Source organism: Alligator mississippiensis, chromosome 1 (assembly GCF_030867095.1).
Source record: "Alligator mississippiensis isolate rAllMis1 chromosome 1, rAllMis1, whole genome shotgun sequence".
Taxonomy (NCBI): domain Eukaryota; kingdom Metazoa; phylum Chordata; order Crocodylia; family Alligatoridae; genus Alligator; species Alligator mississippiensis.
Window position 1 is genome coordinate 386,540,222 of NC_081824.1, and position 14,104 is coordinate 386,554,325.

Here is a 14,104-nt window from a genome sequence, read left to right on the forward strand (position 1 = left end):
ATAAACCTGGCTGAATGTAGTAAGTATCAGACTTAACTGATTTGGGTCAAAGCAGTTTATGAAACTTCTTTCCCAGACCCCTTCCTGGTTCAAATTAAATCACAGTCCCCCTGCATGTTTTTCAGCCCTGGGCTGGGCTCTGCTCAAGAAAGCAGGGCTAGCCCCACCCCTCTGGTCCCTAGCTGGAGCAGTGAGGGCTAGCTGACAAGGGGATGGGGGGGGTAAACCCAGCTGTGAATGCAGGCCAGTCTCCAGGGTGGGGGCTGCCCCCCCAGGCAAACACTGGCTGGGGTTTGGAGCCAGGGAAGGGGGATAAACACCCCTTCCCCCACTTTAACTTACTGCTGGCTAAAATAGTGGACTACAAATCCCAGAGGAACCTGGAAGCAGGAAGAGGACATCAGGAAGCACTACTTCACAGTCAGGGTGGCTAGGATCTGGAACCAACTTCCAAGGGAAGTGGTGCTTACTCCTACCCTGGAGGTCTTCAAAAGGAAGCTAGACAATCACCTAGCTGGGGTCATTTGACCCCAGCATTCTTTCCTGCCCATGGCAGGGGGTTGGACTTGATGATCTGCTCAGATCTCTTCTGACCCTACCAACTATGAAACTATGAAGTGATGAGCAAACCTACAAAGTCCTGCTGTTGTGATTTTGGACTGCAAATCCCAGAGACCTTGGGGGAAGTGGGAAAAGGAAGTGAACACACAGCCTATACTGGCTATATGCCAGAAAGCCACGCTCTAGTGCCCATCAGCCTCTGGTCTGAGCCACTGCAGGCACATGGCTGCATTTCCTGAATCAAAGGTAAATGTCTGTTCACTTCTGTTTCAATTTAATCTGTGCAGTTTAGACTAACCTGCAAAGACTGAACCAATTCAGCCTCAGGCTTTTTGACTGTCTGTATTTAGCCTCTATGTGCAAACTTCTGTATGGCTACAGATTTAGAACAATTTCCAAGTACTTAGGCCAGTTGTTGTGTAATGTCTGTACCTTGCCTTGATCTTCCTTACATTCTTTGATAATCAGTGAAATTATTAACAGTGTTGACAGAGTTAACACCGCATTGCATTCTTTGATTAAAACCAAATGGGACAGCTGACATCATAGGCCTTGTTTATTACTGCAATCTCAGACAGAGAGTACACCATTCATCATGCGCGTTTTACATTTATGAGATGTTCTCTGCAACAGTACAAGCTAAGTAGTAATTTTTTATAGTAAAAACAGACCCCTGTATTCCATATTCAGCCCTCACAGCACTCAACCTCACCACTGATTCCTCCACATGTGGCACCTGCTCTGGTTAGACTGAGAGTAAGCTACATTTGCTGTCCACTCTATCCAGGGCAGTTGCCACATGCAGTGCAGGTTAAGGACTGGCTGGAGCAGGTGCCACCTGCAGTGCACCTGCAGTGCAGATCCACTGGAGCAAGGGCCAGATCAAACATGCAAGGAACCCAGAGTCCCCCTTCTTCCCTTATATGCCAGATCCAGCACCCAGTCTGGCAAGTCTGAGACTCTGCTCTACATGAAGCCCAATCCAGGATCCACACTGTACACAGTGCCTGCCCCAGACCAGCTGGAGTGTGCATCATGTGCTTGCAGTCCCAGACTGGCTGGAGTAGGGTGCCATAGGCACTGAATCCAGCAACAGGGTCTGGATGATATGGCTCCACAACCCAGCTCCAGCCTGTGGGCTGTACCTTTGACACCCCATGTTTAAATAACAATCCAAACCTACTCTATTCAGAAGCTGTAAAATTCTTTAGGTGCCTAGATTCATTAGGTGGCTCCATTTTGGCCTGAAAAAATGCCAAGACCTCTACACTTCATCTACTGCACATTCTCTGAAGCAAAACAGATCAGCCATCCAGGATGCTGGTGCCTTATTTCCATTACATTCTAGATCAGTATTGATTGAGATGGGCCTAAACTCTACCTAAATCCTTACTTCCTTAGACAAAGTCAGAGCATGCCTAACAATCTGATGCTGAACACACACACAGCTCAATATATAATGCAGAAGAGAAAATGCCCACCTTTTGCCAAATACACTAGTGGTAAGAGTATTTGCCCCAAAACTAGGTGATCTGGGTTCTAGGTGTCCCTTACCATAAGGGGATTCACACCGTCAACTCCAGTTTCCCAGGATAGTCTTCTAACGACTATTTCATAGATTTCATAGACACTCGGGCTAGAAGGGGCCCTAGAGGATCATCAAGTCCAGCCCCCTGCCCCAGGGGCAGGAAGTCTGCAGGGATCGTAGGATCCCAGCAAGATAAACATACATGTGACGGGCTGGCTGGCAGTGACCTAGCCCAGGGGTTTTGAAAGGGCAAAAGATGATTGGAGGGCTTGGGATTCCCTTTCCTCACCAATCTGGTAATGATTTGGTCCAGGGGTTTTGAAGGGGTAAAAGACGATTGGAGGACTTGGGATTCCCTTTCCTCACCAATCAGGCCCAGAGATTCACCCCTCATGTCCCCTGATTGGCCCCTTGGGTCACCTGGAGGGGGATAAAAGGGACAGTACAGCTGACTTAGGAGAGACCAGGGAGGGACTATGAGGAAGGAGCTTCGAAGAGCTGGCAGGAGCTGAGCCAGCGGGGCGGAAGCAGTTGCCCCAGAAGAGCCTGAAGGAGCAGGACCTGCAGGCAGCAGTGGGACCCTCAGCAGCATGGCGTGTGGCCGGCAGGAGAGGCATCCTGCTGGACTCCAGGATCCCCTACAAGAGGCTGTGGCCAGCAGGAGGATCTGAGCAGTGACCTGAGGGGTTCCCAGCTTGGCTTCCAGCTCCTCCAATCAGAGGCCAGGCACCTTGATGTGAGGCCGGGGCTCCAGGAAGGTCAAGACCCCTAGCAGCTTACTGCAATACCAGCAATGGTAGCTGTGTGGCAGTGTTCTTGCCTGTCATGTAGGAGATCTGAGTTCAAATCTCAGTCTTGGTGAGTGAGCTAACAAAGAGAAATTCTTCTTGCAGTAGACAGGAGCCATTGTGTTTTCCCCCTTTCTCCAGGTGACCCAGGCCCTGTATTCCTTTGTCCTTTGATATTTTGTATTTTGTGCCTTTTTTATATTTCCCCAACCAGTATTGTTTGCTCTGTTGTTTGTGTTTTATATTTTGTTAACCCTGTCTTTTGCCAATGATTGTGTCTAACCTTTGTTGAATCCTGCCCCTTGGGGCACTGTGGTGTCCACTATACCCTCCCCCCCCCCCCGATTATGCCTGTTATGTTCCCTCATTAAAAAGGTATATGGTTACATCCCCAGTGCTGATCTGGCTGTGCTCTATAGGGGGAGGAGAATCCCTAAAGCTCCCACAGCGCTTGTGTACCTGCTCTGATCCCTTCAACTGGAGAGGGGGTACCTTTTGGAGTACCGCCCGGGTTACCTACAAATGTGTCGTGAAGGTGTTCAAAGTGAGTGCTTGAAACACCACCGGCGGCAGTCTATTCCAAACCTTGGAGGCTTCAACAGAAAAGAAGTTCTTCCTTATGTCCAGCCTGAATCTCTCTCGGTGCAGTTTGTGACCATTCAATCTTGTCATCCCTTGGGGCGCTCTGGTGAACAGATGTTACCCCAGATCCTGGTGAACACCCCTGATAAACTTACAGGTGGCCACCAGATCGCCCCTGAGCCTGTGCTTTTCCAGGCTGAAGAGTACCATGACTCTCATCGTCTCTTCATAAGGTCTGTTTTCCTGACCTCTGATCATGTGCGTGGCTCTTCTCTGCACTCTCTCAAGCTTCTCCACATCCTTTTTGAATTGTGGAGTGCAAAACTGGACACAGTACTCCAGCTGTGGCCTCACCAAGGGCGAGTACAACAGGAGAATGATGTCCTGGGATTTGCTTGAGAAGCATCTATGGATGCAAGCCAGTGTTTTGCTCACTTTGCTAGCCGCAGCATCACATTGAAGGCTTATGTTCATCTTGTGGTCAATCATGACCCCCAAGTCCCTTTCATCTGTAGTGCTAACCAGCGTAGCACTGCCGAGCCTATAAGCATGCTGCAGGTTTTTCCTCCCAAGGTGGAGAACCTTGCATTTTTCTGTGTTAAACACCATCACGTTCTCATCCACCCATTTCATGAGCCTGTCAAGATCTGCCTGAATCACCCTCCTGTCCTCAGGTGTGGATTCTTTACCTGAGTTTGGTGTCATGGGCGAACTTGGCCAGTCTGCTTCTGACACCAATATCTACATCTTTGATGAAGATAAAAAGAATAAGCCCTAGTACTGAGCCTTGAGGGACCCCACTGGTCACAGCGTACCACGATGATCGACTTCCGTCAACCACCACCCTCCAGGTCCTACCACGGAGCCAATTCCCCAGGCAGTGGATCATGGTGAGGTCAAGGTCACAGTTAGCCAGTTTTGCCAAGAGGTGATCATGGGATACCAGATCGAAGGCTTTTTTTTAAGTCAAGATATATGACATCAATCTCTTGTCCCTTGTCCAGGTGATAAGTCACCTGGTCATAAAAAGAAATGAGATTGGTCAAGCAAGACCTATCCGCAACAAAGCCATGCTGGGTATCCCTCAGGATGTTGCCATCAGCCAGTCTGTTAAGGATGGCCTCTTTGATAATCTCTTCCAAGACCTTCCACAGGATAGAAGTCAGGCTGATGGGCCTGTAGTTTGCTAGATCTACTTTCCTCCCCTTCTTGAAGATAGGCACCACATTGGCCTTCTTCCAATCTTTGGGGACTTCAGCAGAGCACCAGGAGTTCTCAAAGATCCATGCCAGGGGCTGAGATATGATGCTTGCCAGCTCCTTGAGTACCCTTGGGTGTAAATCATCAGGGCCGGCTGACTTGAAGGTATCCAGCCTGACAAAGTGTTCCTTCATGAGGTCAGCTTTGATGGAGGGTAAGGAATCTCCCCCACCTGGACTTCCCTGTCCCGTGGTGGCCAGGAGCATCCCATGGGACTAGTGAAAACCTGATGCAAAGTACCCATTTAGCTAGTTTGCTTTTTCCTGGGCATTGGTTGTCAGTTGTCCCATCTGGTTTAGCAGGGGTCCAATGTTGCCCTTGCTTTTCCTCCAGCTCCCCACATATCTAAAAAAGGACTTTTTATTGTCCGTGATATTTGTAGCTAGCTGGAGTTCCATTGCAGCCTTGGCTTCCCTAGTTTGCTCTCTGCCGGTCCAGACCATATCAGAGTATTCCTCCTTGGTGGTGATTCCAGTCCTTCATCTCCTTTTAAGATGCAGGAGGTCCCCTAGTTCCCTTTTGCTGCCTTTCCTCCAAGACAGGATAATTACTTGTGCATCCAGGATTACTCCCTTGAGGAGCAACCACTCATCCTGAACTCTCCTCCCCTTTGGGTTGTGGCCCTTGATTGCCAGTCTTGTCTTTTCATGGGTGAAAGCAATGCTGTAGAAGCACATCTGAAGCAGAAGGCCCAGCATCCATTTTAAATGAGTACAGCCTGAACTCTGCCAGGGCTAAAAATGTCACATTTAACACAGTATTTAAATTAACATGCATAAGGGAATGGTAACATCTAAAATTTAGGAAAGGCAAGAAGGCCTTAGCCTAAAGTTTAATTACCAATAAATAATTGATGAACAACAAAAATAAAATGTATATAAAGTCCATGTGTGTATGTTGTAGCCTCAGTTGTATTGATAGGCTAGGGACAGACATTCAAAAAGCCTGAGCCTGAATTGATTCAATCTTTGTAGGTTAGTCTAACCTGCCTAAATTGAATTAGTTTGCAACAGTATAGACATTCCCTCTAGACTAAAGAAATGTAGGCACATGCATGCAGTGTCTCAGGCTAGAAGCCAGGGGGGCACTAGAGCAGCCCTCCCTTCCCTTCCTTCCCTTCCCTTCCCTTCCCTTCCACAATGCTAAGCTGAGGGGGTGCGTGGCCAGGCCCCAGCAGGATGCTCTGATTAGGGAGGGGTTTAAACCCGTCCTCTGCCTGCATATTCCCAGGCTTTTCCCAACTTACTGTTCAAGGGGCAGGAGTGTTGCCAGACCCCAGCCCCAGGATAGCACTCTGAGGCAAAAAAGGGTGTGTGTGCAGTGCACACACCTGTTCATGATACTGAGCTTTTCAATCTCCCGCTCCCTGCTTCTTCATACTGTTTGCAAACCTGATGGGTGAGGGAGCCAGCAGGGAGCTGATAACACAGCATTTATCAGCCCAGCAACAAAACAGAAGCCTCTCTCATTAGTTCACATTCTTCTTAAACAGCTTTTTCCAAGGAAGGAATGGAGGGACATTACCAGCTGACCTGTTGATTAGCTCCAAAAAGCCTAAGCATATACTGTGTTGTTTGCCTGTCCCAGTGAAATTGGAGAGAGAGAGAGAGACACACACACACACACACACGCACCCTCTCAGCATTAGCTAGCATACCACATGCCTAGGGTCCATAGGGCTGTGGTCCGTGCTGTGGGGAGACGGGAGATCCCTGCTTGAGCAGTGAGGGTGGGCTGGGGAGGGGGAAACCAGGCAGACCCTGTTGTGCCTGCAGTCTCTGCCAGAGCTCTGCCTATGGAGTAGAGGGGCAGGGCCAACCCTGCTCTCTGAAGCAGACAGCACAGCTCAGTCCAGGGCTGCAAAGCATCTGGGATGTCGGGGGACTCTGAGGAAGCAGCCTGGGACATACATTGCATAAACCAGTTTGACCTAAATCAGTTAAGTCTGATATACTACATTCAACTGGGTTTATCTTAAACCAGTTTCAGCCATTTTGAAACTGGCTTATGTGCACTGAACTTATGTTCTGTTACAGGTTTAAACCAGTTTCTGATCACTTAAACTGGTTTCTGTGTAATGTCTGTCCCTAGCCCTTTTGATTAATATTGCATAATCTTCTGTAGATTTATGAATTGCTATACTTGAACTGTGTGCTTTTGCTAAACTTTCTTAACCAAACTTTTAGCAATTTCAGATGTAAATATAAAGGTTGGGTAGTACCGCTAGTGTGACGAAGAAAAAAAGAAAGGAAAGCAAGAAAGTGATAATGAGATATCCCAAGTCAGTAAGGAAATAAACAAGAGAGCCTCTCTCTCAGAAACTGCAATTTTGCAAGAATGTACATTTCAGATAATTGACAGGTGTTTCCAATCAGCTGTCAAGAGCAGAACAAAACAACCCAATAGGCAAAACACCAGCATTTCAAAAACAAAAAGGAATGTAGTTCCAGTGAAACCGGAACTTAGAAACAGTTCCAGGACACTGGCCATGTCAGATAGAAGGCAGACCAGGGAGGTCCCTTAGCCCATGTATAGGCACTACCTTTTTACTGGGAGAATTGTTGCTCTCTCAGCAGAAATAGTCAGTGTACTGGTATTCATTCATTTGTCCCAGAGAGGAAACATACTCCCCACCCATCCCCCAAACTGGGGTGTCCCTGGTTTCAGGGATGCACTGTCTCCATGAAGGGAGGGAGCAATGGGGCAATGTTTCCTGCACTTGCCCAGAACAGGATAACCCCAGCCCAGGGAAGGCACTGGGAATCTTTTCCCACCATTTTACTCCCCTGCCAGAGACCAGGGGAAATGGAGCAGCTGCTGCTCCCCACGCCTTCCCCAAACCAGGAGCACTGCAGTCTGAGGAAGGTGCAGGGAGCAGGTAAAAGAGGGTAGCTGCAGGCTGGAACACCTGTACTGTTCCAATTCCCAGACAGATTTCCAGCAGTGGAAATGTTTGGGAAATTACCACCAGTAGAGATGAACACTTGTCCATACACTAAAAGCAGTGGTTCTCAAAGCTTTTTGGACTCAAAGTACCCTTCCATTAGTTTTATGAATTGACTGAAGTTACACAAAAGGCAGAAGTTACACATAAACTGGTTGAAGTCATCAGAAACTGGTTTAAACCTATAACAGAACAGAAGTTCAGTGCACATAAAACAGTTTCAAAATGGCTGAAGCTAGTTTAAGATAAACTTGGTTCAATGTAGTATCAGACTCAACTGATTTGGGTCAAACCGGTTTATGAAACTGCTGTTTCAGACCCCTTCCTAGTTCAAGTTAAATCACAGTCCCCCAGCATGCTTTCCAGCTCAGGGCTGGGCTGGGTTGGGTGCTCCAGCAGAAAAGGGTTTGAGGTATTTTCTGTCAGGTTCACATTTTTCTATATCAAGTCATATTTACCATAGCAAGAAAGCTTCTCTATTCCTTAGGATCTAGATTTAAGTTCTCATTTTTAAAACCTTTTTATTTTATGTTTAATTGACTATATTTCTTTCACTTTCAGTTACAGCATATGATATCAAACAAGGAGTTTAATTGTGATGAGGAAGCAGATGGAAAGAAAGTGATTAGAAAAATAGGTGATTTTCACTGCAGAATAGACTAGACACAGCAGGAGAGGCTGAGGGCCCAGAGGAGGCAGCTGTGATGGACTAAGAAAAACAAAGGTTTTTTTAAAAGTCCTTTAGAGAGGCAGTTTGAGAAATACATATACCACACCATTGGATCTGAACATGCAAAAGGAAAAGCAAAGCAAAAACTTTTGGTAAGCATCTAGTTCAGTGTTTCTCAACATGTGGGTTGTAAGTCAACAGTGGGGTTGCAAGAATATTTGAAAGAGTCAAGAGCAAGTCCCAGAAAAATGTGGGAAAACATGGGTTTCCCCTAGCAGACTGGCAGCATTCCAGGCTGCAAGGAGCTACTTGGGGCAATTGGAGGCAGTAGGCTCACATGCGTAGGCATACATTCATGTGGCTGGTATGCAGCCAGGTAGGGACATGGGAGCATCCCAGCAGCTGGATACAGGTAGAAGGCAGGGGGGATTGGGGGAAGGCACCTTTCACTCTAGTGGGGGAAGGGGGCAGGAGGGTGGTCCCTCAGGGACAGCAGGGAGCTGGGCCAGCAGCACCAAGGCCAGTGCCTGTACTCACAAAGGCGAGGCAGCTGGGAGATGCTGTTCAGGGGGTGGGTAAGGCCATGACCAGTCTGCTTGGTGCCCCATAGGAACCCCAGACCAGGACAGCAGGGAGGTACAGGCCTCCCTTCCTCCTCCCTCCAGCCATGCTGGGGCCAGACTTGCGGCTCCAGCTCATACAGGCTGTAGCAGAGCCATAGCCACTGCATTCTGGCCCGAGCAGAATGGAAACAGCTGGGGGCCCCCTCTGGCAGGGCTGGGGTGGGCAGGGGGTTGTGGTTTGGGAGTGAGGGGCAACAGCATGACCGAGGGAGGCAGAGGACTATAGGTTGGGAGTGAGGGGCACTGGCAGGGTCAGGGGGCTGTGGCTTGGGATTGGCCATTGACCCTTACAAATGGGTCCCAGTATGTCACAGGGCACTAAGGTGCCTGCTCCTTTATAGGCAGAAACCACATAGAGAGAGGGCCCTAGGAGCCAGGCAGAAGCCCCACAGGTGGAGGTTATTGTGGCAGCAGGCTAATGAGGGAATTAGTCTGCACCTGCACCCAGTCAGCTGATCAGAAGAAGGCAGGACCCTGGGCACATATAAGCCCCAGGGCTGGGACTGAAAGCAGTTAGGGCCCTGGAAACTGTCAGGGGAAATGGAGTTCATGAAGAAAAGCTCCATGGAGATACGTGGGTGCCTGTGCTGCTGGTAGTGAGACTAAAGTATCCAGGGTTATGGTTGCTGTTATGTTATAGCCCATGGGCTCATATTGATGTTGTTTCTTTTAATCTGGTGGGCCAGACTGAGGCTATTGGGGAGGAGGAGGCCTCATTGCAGCACACTATGGTGCAGAGCCCTGGCTCCAGAGAGTGCAGCAACAGGGGTTAAGCAAACCCCAGCACCAGAGAGTGCAGCAACAGGGGTTAAACAGACCCCAGCACCAGAGAGTGCAGCAACAGGGGGTGAAGAGACCCCAGCACCAGAGGGCGCAGTTACTGAGGCCAAACTAAACTGAGGCCTCATCATGGGAGACAATGTCTACATACCATCTGTGAGGCATGGAGCATGATAAAGGGGTGGTTTTGGAGTTATGCATCTATCCCATAAGGCTTGGGGTGTCCCGCAAAGCACTTAGAGGGGGACCCAGCAAGGGGTCTAAGAACCAACACAGTTTAGTGGGGTCCACCAGGACCATGACTGCATAGCACCTGGAGGACAGCCTCCCTATCTACCATCTATTATCTTAACCATCAAGACATGGCAGGAGAGAATAGAAGGCACCCATATGGTGAAGCTGGCAAGGTCACAGGGCCCTAGGAGCATCACAGCCATCCCTAGGGACCCCACCGCATGACACAGTACAAGAAAGGTTGAGAACCACTGGTCTAGTCAATACTTTGCTAGTGCAAGATAGTTCCAAATAAGACATTTTCTAATACTTACTTCAGTCTAGAATCAAATACTTCCAACATTGTATCTTTCACTAATGCATTTTAAAAACTTTGCCACCATCTATTTTATTTTTTCTCTTTCTCTAAAAATAATAGAGGTTACATGTGCAAGACAGTGGGCATGTCTACACATTCATTAATGCATTTTAAGTAATGCACATTGAATCTAGCACCTCTGGGTGTTTTTACACCTGCTTAGGGTTGCCAACTCTGTTTGAATCTATTCCAGGAGGTTTCCGGAATGCTGTGCGTCTGACGCAGAACGTGAATGTGCCCACGTGCTTACATGTATCAGTTGCAGATTACGGTGCACAGACTTTACATCAGGAAGGCAAAATCCCACTGGACTACTGTATAAATTGGATTCAAATTTTAATATTTACTTTAATGAATGCCCTTTCATTTATCCCCTGGGTGATTCTCAGTAGTCTCCTAGAAGTTTATATCTAATTCCTGGAGACTCCAGGGTAAACCTGGAGAGTTGGCAACCCTACGTGACATGCTCTGGGGGTAAAAGGGGGTGCTTTAATTAGAGCATCTCTAAGAACCACTCTAATTAAAAGTGCCCAGAACATCTCATGTATCAGCATCCCTGTGCTTCAAAATGGCAGTGGGGGCGCTTTAACTAAAGCTTGTCAAATGAGCTTTAGTTAAAGTGCCCCTGCCTGCCATTTTGAAGCATGACATAGAAACTGGCGGAAGCACGCTAATTAGCGCATTCCAGCAGACTTGATTAATTGAGTGTGCTCGATGCACTTTAATTATAGAGCGTCGGAACAGTCTTCCATCACATCTACAAGCACACTCCATTGTGAGGCACTAAAAACCTCTGCATTTCCCTACTGTAATGTGCACTAGCTAAAAGCACATTTTTGTGATTCTTTAATGTGCAATAAAATAGGCTAATGCACATTAAAGCACATGTGTAGACACACCCACTAAGAAGTAACTACACTCATATCTAAACCTTGTTTCAACCTAATCAAGATTTTTCATCATATTCAGATTTCCAGGCCTTTTGTCTGATGTTTTCAAGTATTAGAAATTAAACATTAGAAGCAGTCTATTATTTGAACCTATTAGAACCTATTAGTGTATTTTTAGACTCACTTAGAGATCGCTTGCTAGATGGCTCCAGGGTTAAAATTTAAACATTATGGACCTCCTATGATTTGAAATCACATGAAGCTATTGGCTTTACTAGTTAAACCTCTATTCAAATGTTGTTAGACCTTCTATGATGGTTTAAGTTTTCCATTTCCTAACAGTTTAGGTTTTCCATTCTTTCACTTCTTGATTGAAGGCAAACAATTGTCTGCACATCACCCTCAAACACAAAAGCCTACTCCTCCCCACCAAAAGCAACAGTGGTACCACTCTCATATCCAAGCTGGGTCATTTGGAAGGATGGAGCAATATAAGGGAGACATTTCTCCTTAATGAATTCTATACTGTCCATTGGCACTCTAAACAAAAGGTGCTACTTCAATGCCATGGGCAAATCTAGAACTATGAAAAGGAGGGGTGCAGGTGGTGAGGTTCATCATCACATATAATACAACATATATTTTTCTCAAGTTAAAAATAAACTAGAAGGTTTCTAATATGTTAGGGGCCTAGGGCTGTATTATTCAGTTTAATATTGAACCAAAACCAAAGATAAATGTCATCAGAATGAGTTAAAACCAGTCTGAAGGGCTGTGAAATAGGAGCTTTGTTACCAGGAGCAGATAACAGACATCATATTTGCAGAACAAAGGGTAACTTGATTGGTGAAACATTAAGACCATTAAAAGAAGAGAGGGTCATTAAGACTTGTGGAATGAAGAGTTTAGAAGGAGTCAGGTAAATTATAATAAGCAATGAAGTCAGGTGACTCCCTAAGCAACTGCCTGACTAGAAATGCTACTGCTACTGCCAGGAAGTTGGTTTTAAACTTTGGGTGCAGCAGGAATTAAAGAGTTGTCCAAGTGCACCAGAGCACAGAGAACATCTTCCACCCCATCCAAGTTTTTCCTGTTGCATAATGTCACTTGTACAAAGAGACGGTCTTCAATTTAGAAATGGAAGTAAGGAGACTAGAACCAGAGTATTCAATTGCTAACTAAATACAATTTTTAAATACAATTCCTAAGACATGATTATTTATTCTGTAAAGCACCAACAAATGCTTAGTTTAAATTCTGTCTTCAGTTACACCCTTGAAACTCTTGCATGGAAAAACCAAGCCTTATTTTTTACATAATCCCCAGCTGGAGTTCATTTAGCAAGAGCTGACTATTTTCAAGTGCCTCTATTGTTGAAAGTCACGTAAAACTAAGCAAACATTTTATGTACACAGTACTTTAAAAGGTGATCTTAATGTTTGGGGTCGCTTATGCCTTATAGAAGGGTTATTTGTCAGAAATCATGGGCAAAATTATAAATTAAATGAAAAAAGACTCAATTAAAGAGCCCATAAAACAAAAGTTATTGGACTATTCATAGCAGTGAGAGCTACCAAAACTGGTTTTTCAGGTCATGGGTGGAGAAGACTGCTTTGAAAGAAACTAAGTTTTGAAACTGTAAGTAGTATAACATCACCTACAAAGTCAGAATACTTTTTTTTTGTATATTTGTTTTCACTTAGAAACATAAAACATAAAATAGATTTAGAAGTGGCTCTTTTATATATCGTACAGAAGGATTTTTTTCACGGATGACATTCTTATTGCTCTACGCCCTTTTATCTCAATGATTTTCAATCAAGAAACCAATTACCTTTTTGTAAAGAACTGTGTTTTTTATATTATAATGCACCAAAATGACAGTTTCAGATTAAAAGAGTTTAGTTTTACTATGTGGACTTTACAAATTAGTGGCTACTGTAAACTCCCCCCATAGTTAAATCCTAAAAAGTAACACATTGATAGGGTTTTCAGCATTCACCAAAAGCAAAAATCAAATAAATAAAATTATTTTATTATCCCACAACCTCTTCTGTCCCATATTTTCAGCTAAAGAAAGAAAGACCAGTGAAAGGAAAAATGCATAAAAGCTTTCATAGAAAGATAATATTTTTGTGATTTCTTAGTTGGTATAATAAAAGGAATAATCTCTGAACCAAGAGTTTTAGAGTTTTGCATTTCTTTTTGTCTCAAACCAACATGGCTAGCAAATAGATCCATTAAAACACCTCTTAACTGAAAGCTGAGTAAATAGCCAGTTTGTCATTTGAAGTTCAAAATGTAATTAAGTAATTTCCAATTGACCAAGTGAGATAATGCAGATGATAATATGAGCACCGTGGCCATGCTTTTTAAATGTCTAGTGACTTTTGTTTGCTTAACCCAGGCCACCTTAAAGGGGCCCATTTTTGACGCAGTAAGTATCCTATACTTTCTGAAAATCAGGCAATAGGCACTTTTGAAAATCTTGAACTCTAAATATATAGTACAAAAACCTCAAACCTTACCTCTTATATCATAAAGAACCAGCACCCTGTAGCCAGCCCACAAAAGGGAGTATCTAAGTAGCCACCCAGAAGTCTGCTGCAGTCAAAATTTAGAGAGTAGTAACGTTGTCTACCTTGACACTGTCTGAATAGTTCAGAAGCTTCTCCTCTGGAAGCTGAGTCACTTAAGGAGAGGTGGGAGGCGTAGAAAAGGGTGTTACATAGTATAAATACCAATTCAGTTAAAAATACCTCTGAGTTTGTTGTATTCCTGTACTCTACATAAGGTAAGGCCACATTTCTCAAAGTAAATGTTTCTGAGCTCTGTCAGCAACCCACAAGCCTTCTGTATTACAAAACCATATCATTTGTGGTTTAG

General features: G+C 45.3%; 1 protein-coding gene across 4 annotated transcripts in view; it reads right to left on the bottom strand.

Moving 5' to 3' along the window:
* The window catches only part of SCEL (sciellin), a 108,138-nt gene extending 94,256 nt beyond the window's left edge, over positions 1 to 13,882 (bottom strand). For 2 of the 4 annotated variants that reach the window (XM_059732093.1, XM_059732427.1), the window contains exon 1: positions 13,747 to 13,881. The gene's annotated coding sequence lies outside the window, so the exon portion shown is untranslated. Of the gene's footprint in view, positions 1 to 13,746 lie in introns of all 4 variants that reach the window. The other 2 variants (XM_059731815.1, XM_059732770.1) reach the window with 2 other exon arrangements.
* Between the last annotated feature and the right edge of the window lie 222 nt (positions 13,883 to 14,104).